Source organism: Sarcophilus harrisii, chromosome 3 (genome assembly GCF_902635505.1).
Source record: "Sarcophilus harrisii chromosome 3, mSarHar1.11, whole genome shotgun sequence".
Taxonomy (NCBI): domain Eukaryota; kingdom Metazoa; phylum Chordata; class Mammalia; order Dasyuromorphia; family Dasyuridae; genus Sarcophilus; species Sarcophilus harrisii.
In genome coordinates this window covers 380,350,275-380,357,953 of record NC_045428.1, presented here as the reverse complement: position 1 = coordinate 380,357,953, position 7,679 = coordinate 380,350,275, and the positions used below count along the sequence as shown (strand labels likewise).

The 7,679-nt window shown below is 33.4% G+C and overlaps 1 long non-coding RNA gene across 2 annotated transcripts; it reads right to left on the bottom strand.

Annotated features, from left to right (window-relative positions):
* Positions 1 to 5,402: 5,402 nt before the first annotated feature.
* On the bottom strand, positions 5,403 to 7,334 carry LOC100930075. 2 transcript variants are annotated; one of them, XR_004232670.1, is made up of 3 exons: positions 7,123 to 7,334; positions 5,878 to 5,957; positions 5,403 to 5,548 (listed from the first exon to the last, which is right to left on the bottom strand). It is a non-coding gene; the product is annotated as an uncharacterized LOC100930075 (long non-coding RNA). The 2 variants fall into 2 exon arrangements; XR_147661.2 differs by having other exon boundaries at positions 5,878 to 5,960; positions 7,123 to 7,332.
* Between the last annotated feature and the right edge of the window lie 345 nt (positions 7,335 to 7,679).

The following is a 7,679-nucleotide window of genomic DNA, read 5'->3' as shown; positions in this document are numbered from 1 at the left end:
TACGATCTAGTCCCCAACACACAAGACTCTCATAGAAGAAATTTAAAAGGCTCTTACAAGAGAGCTAGAAGAAAGATGGCAAAAGGAAAGGGAGGCTTGACAAGAGGATCTGGATAAGTCATCCCACTCATTTAAAGATAAAGTGAATAAAGAAATCAAATCCCTAAAAAAACAGAATTAGTGAATTGGAAAAGGTAAACAATTCCAAGGAAAACATAATTAGTGAATTGTAAAAAGAAAATAGCTCTCTAAAAATAAAATTGGCAAAATGGAAAAAAATGCAATAGAACAAAACAACTCATTTAAAAACTCAATTGGACAATCCCAAAAAGAAATAAAAATAATAAATGAAGAAAATAATTCATTAAAAATCATATTTGAAGAATGGAAATGAATGACTCGAGGAGACACCAAGAATCAGTCAAGCAAAACAAAAAAAAAAAAAAAAAATGAAACAATGGAAAAAAATGTCATATACTTTCTTGGGAAAACAACAGACCTGGAAAATAGATCTAGGAGAGATAATCTGAGAATTATTGAACTTCCTGAAAATTATGATAAAAAAATAACCTAGATACTATTTTCCAGGAAGTTATCAAAGAGAACTGCCCATATGTTATAGAAACAGAGGGTAAAATAGACATTGAAAGAATTCATCGATCACTTACTGAAAGGGACCCTAAAATCAAAACTCCAAGAAATATTGTGGCTAAATTAACTCCAAGAAATATTGTGGCTAAATTCCAGAACTATCAGACCAAGGAAAAAATACTACAAGCAGCTAGAAAAACAAAACAAAACAAAACAATTTAAATATAGAGGAGCCACAATAAGGATTACTCAGTATCTAGCAGCATGCACATTAAAGGATCATAGGGCTTGGAATCTGATATTCTGAAAGGCTAAGGAACTTAGTATGCAGCCAAGAATAACTTACCCAGTGAAAATGAGCATTTCATTTTTTCCCAGGGAAGAAGATGGACATTCAATGAAATAGGTGAATTTCATCTATTTCTGATTGAAAAAAGCAAAACTAAACAAAAAGTTTGATCTCCAAATATAGGACTCAAGAGAAACATAAAAAGATAAAAAGAAATCTTGGGAAAAATATTTCTGTTATAAATATATATAAAGAACACATGTATAATTTGTTCTAGAAACTAGAGGTGAAAAGGAAATTATACCAGAAAAAGGGTAAAGTGGGGGTACTACATCTCACGAAGAGGCAACAGAACTTATTATATTTGAAGGAAAGAAGGGAGGAGGATGAACATAGTGTGTAACTTACTCTTATCAAAACTGGCTTAAAGAGAAAAATATTAGATATACTCGATTTACAGAGAAATTTCTCCCACCTCATTGAAAAGTGGGAGGGGAAAAATGAAAAGGGAAGTTACAAGTAAGCTAAGTGGAAGGGAATACAGAAATTGTGAGGAAAAGGGGTAAGAAAGGGGGAGGAACACTAAGGTGAAGGGAGGGATCCTAAAAAGGGAGGGCTGGAGAGGTAAGTGGTGCTCACAAATTTAATACTGAGGAGGGGTGTAAAGGGGAAGGAAAGGAGAAAAGCATAAACAGGGGTTAACAAAATAGCAAGTAATACAGAATTAGTAATTTTAACCATTTATATGAATGGGGTAAACTCCCCCATAAAGCAGAAGTGGATAGCAGACTGGATTAAAAGCTAGAGTCCTACAATATGTTGTTTACAGGAAACACACTTGAAGCAGGGTGATACATGCAGAGTAAAGGTAAAAGGCTGGAGCAGAATCTACTAAGCATCAGGGGAAGTCAAAAAATCAGACGTAGCCATCCTCAGATCAAGCAAAAGCAAAAATTGATCTAATTAAAAGAGATAAGGAAGGGCACTATATCTGGCTAAAGAGTAGCATAGATAATGAAGCAATATCAATATTAAACATATATGCAAGACGTGTAGCATCTAAATTCTTAAGAGAAATTAAGAGAACTGCAAGAATAAATAGACAGCAAAACTATAATAATGGGATATCTCAACCTTGCACTCTCAGAATTAGATAAATCAAACCACAAAATAAATAAGAAAGAAGTCAGAGTCAAAAAGTAAAGAGGTAAACAGAACACTAGAAAAGTTAGGTATGATAGATCTTTGGGGAAAACTAAATGGAGACAGAAAGGAGTACACTTTCTTCTCAGCAGTTCATGGAACCTATACAAAAATTGGCCATATATCAGGACATAAAACCCTCAATTCAAATGCAGAAAGGCAGAAATAGTAAATGCATTCTTTTCAGATCATGACACAATGAAAATTACATTCAATTAAAAGCCAGGGGACCAAAAAAATATTGTAAACTAAATAATCTCATACTAAAGAATGATCGGGTGAAACAGCAAATCATAGACATAATTTATAACTTCACCTAAGAAAATGACAATAATGAGACTCCATACCAAAATGTGTGAGATGCAGCCAAAGTGGTAATAAGGAGAAATTTTATGTCTCTAAAGGCCTACTTGCATAAAATAGAGAAAGAGAAGGTCAATGAATTGGGCTTGCAACTAAAAAAAAAAACTAGAAAAGGAACAAATTAAAAACCCTCAGTCAAACACTAAACTTGAATTTCTAAAAATAAAAGGAGAGATTAATAAAATTGAAAGCAAAAAAACTATTGAATTAATAAAACTAAGAATTGGTTTTATAAAAAAAACAAAATAGATAAATCCTTAGTAAATCTGATTTAAAAAAGGAAAGAGGAAAATCAAATTGTTAGTCTTAAAAATGAAAAGGGAGAACTTGCCACCAATGAAGAGAAAATTAGAACAATAATTAGGAGTTACTTTGCCCAACTTCATGCCAATAAATTCGATAATGTAAATGAAATGGAAGAATACCTTCAAAAATATTGCTTACCCAGATTAACAGAGGAAGAAGTCAGTTGGTTAAAGAGTTCCATTTAGAAAAAGAAATAGAATAAGCTGGTAATCAGCTCCCTAAAAATAAATCTCCAGGACCAGATGGATTTTCATGTGAATTCTACCAAACATTTAAAGAACAATTAACTTCAATGCTATATAAACTATTTGAAAAAATAGGGATTGAAGGAATGCTATCAAATTCCTTTTATGACACAGACATGGTACTGATACCTAAACCAGGTAGGTTGAAAACAGAGAAGGAAAATTACAGCCCAATCTCCCTAATGAATATTGAGGCAAAAATCTTAAATAAAATATTCGCAAAAAGATTATAGAAAGTCATCCCCAGGATAATACACCATGACCAGGTAGGATTTATACCAGGAATGCAGGGCTGGTTCAATATTAGGAAAATAGCATTAGAAAAATAACTATAGCAACCTAGAGTTTGACAAACCCAAAGGCCCTAGCCTTTGGGATAAGAATTCATTATTTGACAAAACTTGCTGGGAAAATTGGAAATTAGTATGACAGAAAGTAGGCTTTGATCCACATTTTGCACCATGCACCAAGATAAGATCAAAAATGTGTCAATGATTCAAGTATAATGAACAAGATTATAAATAAATTGGAGGAACATAGGATAGTTTACCCCTCAGGCTTGTGGACGAGAAAGGGATTTGTGACCAAAGGAGAACTAGAAATAATTATTAATCACAAAATAGAAAATTTTGGTTATATCAAATTAAATATTTTGTACAAACAAAACTAATTCAAACAAGAAAAGAAGGGAAACAATAAATTGGGAAAACATTTTCATAGTTAAAGGTTTTCTGATAAAGGCCTCATTTCCAAAATATATATTTTGACTAATTTATTATTTGACTAATTATTGACTAATTTATAAGAAATCAAGCCATTCTCCAACTGATAAATGGTCAAAGGATATGAACAATTTTCAGATGACGAAATTGAAACTATTTCTAATCATATGAAAGGGTGTTCCAAATCACTATCGATCAGAAAAATGCAAATTAAGACAACTCTGAGATACCACTACACACCTCTCAGATTGTCTAAGATGACAGGAAAAGATAGTGACAAATGTTGAAGGGGATGTGGGAAAACTGGGACACCGATGCATTGTTGGTGGAGTTGTGAACAGATCCAACCATTCTGGAGAGCAATTTGGAATTATGCCCAAAAAGTTATCAAACTATGCATACTCTTTGATCCAGCAGTATTACTACTGGGCTTATATCCCAAAGAGATATTAAAGAAGGGAAAGGGACCTGTATGTGCCAAAATTTTTGTAGCAGCCCTTTTTGTAATGGTTAGAAACTGGAAAATGAATGGATGCCCATCAATTGGAGAATGGTTGTGTAAATCGTGGTATATGAATGTTATGGAATATTATTGTTCTGTAAGAAATGACCAGCAGAATAAATATAGAGAGGCTTGGAGAGATTTACATGAACTGATGATGAGTGAAATGAGCAGAACCAGAAGATCATTATACACTTCAACAATACTGTATGAGGATGTATTCTGATGGAAGTAGATATCTTCGACAAGAGATGACCTAATTCAGTTCCAATTGATCAATGATGGACAGAATCACTACACCCAGAAAAGGAACACTGGGAAATGAATGTGGACTGCTTGCATCTTTTTTTTCTTCCCAGATTATTTTTACCTTCTGAATCCAATTCTTCTTGTGTAACAAGAGAACTGTATGGATCTGCACACATATATTGTATCTAGGATATACTTTAACATGATTAACATGTATAAGACTGCCTGCCATCTAGGGGAGGAGGTGGAGGGAGGGAAGGGAAAAGTTGGAACAGAAGTGCAAATGACAATGTTGTAAAAAATTACCCATGCATATGTTCTGTCAATAAAAAGCTATAATTAAAAAAATCTATTATAGACTTTCTTAATTTCCTTATGCTCTTTTGAAACTTTCTAAGCATTTAAAATGAATATTTGCTTTTGAACTAACTTTTCTTTTCTATCTTATGTTGCTTACTCATGTTTTCCTTCAGTGGTCTTTTTTTTTATACCCCTCATTTTTGTTGATATCATTTACTTGCCCATTGTAACTTTTCCCTCCCTTGAATCTAGGAACTAAATTTCTTTAATAATCAATAATTAACAATCAATATATAGGAGCAGCTAGGTGGTACAGTGGATAGAGAACCAGCCCTGAAGTCAGGAGGACCTGAGTTCAACTCTGGCCTCAGACACTTAACACTTCCTAGCTATGTGTCTCTGGACAAATTACTTAACCCCAATTGCCTCAGGAAAAAAAAATCAACATATAGACACAATGATATGTGTCTGTGTCTCTCTGTAACTGGCTAAATTTAGCTTTGTTAGTTTGCCCAAAAGCACAAATACTATAAGAACATATTCAAACCTAACTGAAATGATTGTATATTTTGAAAGGAAACTATTAATCATGGAAATATTGTATCACCTGCCCCTCAAGACAGTGACTACTACAAGTGGTTCTCTGGGTGGTATTCATTTTATTTAAGCTTCTCAGTCAAAATCTTCATGAAAATCGGTTTTCTTCCATTTACTGGCTCTGTTTTCTGCAGTAGGGTTAACTCATATTTGAGTACATCTGGAACTATTTGTATAATGCCTGGTAAAAAAATTTAAACACATTGGCCTGTCACCATTAATCCAACCTTCAAGTTGCCAATCAAAAGCCTATTCCAAAAAGATATTAATTGGATTAGGTAAAAGAGAAGTTTTAAAAAGTAAGAAATGGTAAAACGTTCTCTTCATTTCCCTTTTTGATGAAATCTCACTTCATTATATCATAATAAACAAAGTTTAGGCACTTAAATAAACCTCTCAAATAGGTACAGAAATGAGAATTAGAATTCCTGTATGATTGGGTACTGGAATTCTCATCTGAATGATAGAATTCTCATTTATTGATTTAACATAAGTAGAAAATAGGCTCACATTCATCACTATCTGTACTTCTCTTCATCACCTGCTGGGCGGGAAGCTGCTTGCTTCGATACCAACACTTTCTGGAATCTCTGCTAGAGGAAGGAGAAATTATTTTTCATCAGGTACAATGGCTGAATGAAGAGAAGGCTTTGCACCCTTGTCTACTGATTTTCACTTTGATCCCTTTTTCAGAGACATCAGAACACTAGGCAAAATTCACAAGAAAGCTTCCAAGAGTCACATACTATGTAGGATTAATGCCTCCTACAAGATGTATGAGGAGGGGGCAATAATACAATTCCTTCATATCATATCCATTACATAAGTAGCTTAAACCAGACAACAGAAAATTGACTGTAATTTCATGATAAAATAATGTTTAAGAACTGATGACATGATTTTTTTCCACAAAAACCTGGGATAAAAAATTGATGCTTTAAAATGTCTGGTATCTAGAGCTTGAGAGCTATTTTTTTTTTTGTCATCCTAAAACAAGTATCTTAGAAGTGTAAGAACTAAAGTTCTTTAATCTGATCTTATATTCACCATAGAACAAAAATGATATGACAAGCTTAAGCCTTATCTATTTAAGCTAATACTTCATGATTTGAAATTCTTAATTTCTCACTGGGACAAGGAATTCAATACTAAAATACTTAGTTTAATTATAAAGAACTTATGTGACTAAAAGGTTGGAAATAGAGTGTCAGGAAGCAAAGATGAGAATTTCTCTATTCATTATGACAGAAGACTTTAAAATGTATAATAAAACAATAAAAATAAAATAGTTCTTTGTCATAGTTATTTTAACATTATTTTTAATATTTTGAGATAGTAGAGGATTTTTTTAAAACAACGAATTGACGATGACAAATCCCATTTAGAAATATGTAAAAAAAGGTTCCACGTCAGCATACTCTACTTGAGCTGGAAGATAATATTTAGTTTATTAATGATACCAGATGTCAAGCTAGCCAGCTGCATTATCTCATCATCTGAGGAAACTTGTTGCACGTGGCAGAATTAGGGAAAATTTGGACTTTGAATCTTTAACAGAGCCCAAAGAAATGGCCATATTTTGGCAAGAAGTGGGAAAATAAGTCAGGATATTTGGGTGTTGCCTGTGGGGCCTCAAAGCTTAGGCAGTTTCCACCCTTTTTCTTCACCTTTGTTTCCAAACGGGTGTTTGCCCAAGTCCTGAGTGGAATTCTAAATAAAAACCTTTTGATAAATGAGGTCTGCTTCCCACCATACCTTATCTTCAGCACTCCTTCTGGTAACTTTTGAACTGATTTTGGAAACTTCTTGTGTCATCAAAGGCCATTTTATGACATGGTAAAAGGGACTGTTAAGATACCTCAGAATTCCAGAACTTTATCCCTTGAAGATTTAAAGTGGTAGATTTAGGGCAAATGAAAGAAACTGCCACATTGTATCTTGAATATAAATCAATGGTATTAGTTATCACAAGAAGAGGTTATAGTTAAAAATGCAAATGCCTTCAATGATGATTTGCTTAAAGATTACTTAAGTATATTAGGGAGTGGTTAGCATCAAGAGGACTGGCAGTGAGCAAACAGATTAGATGACTTTCCAAGACTCACACAGCCAGTAAATGTCAGAGGCTGGATTTGAACTCAGGTTTTCCAGACTCCACACTGAACAGTCTATCCATTGTGCCACTTAGCTTCCTAAGACTTAAATACTGGGCTGATGAGCTTGAGTTTATTCTTATTCATGATATAAATTTTGAAATAATGCAAATTGGCAGTTAAATGAGTATTTTAAGATGATCAGTCTGGATCTATGCC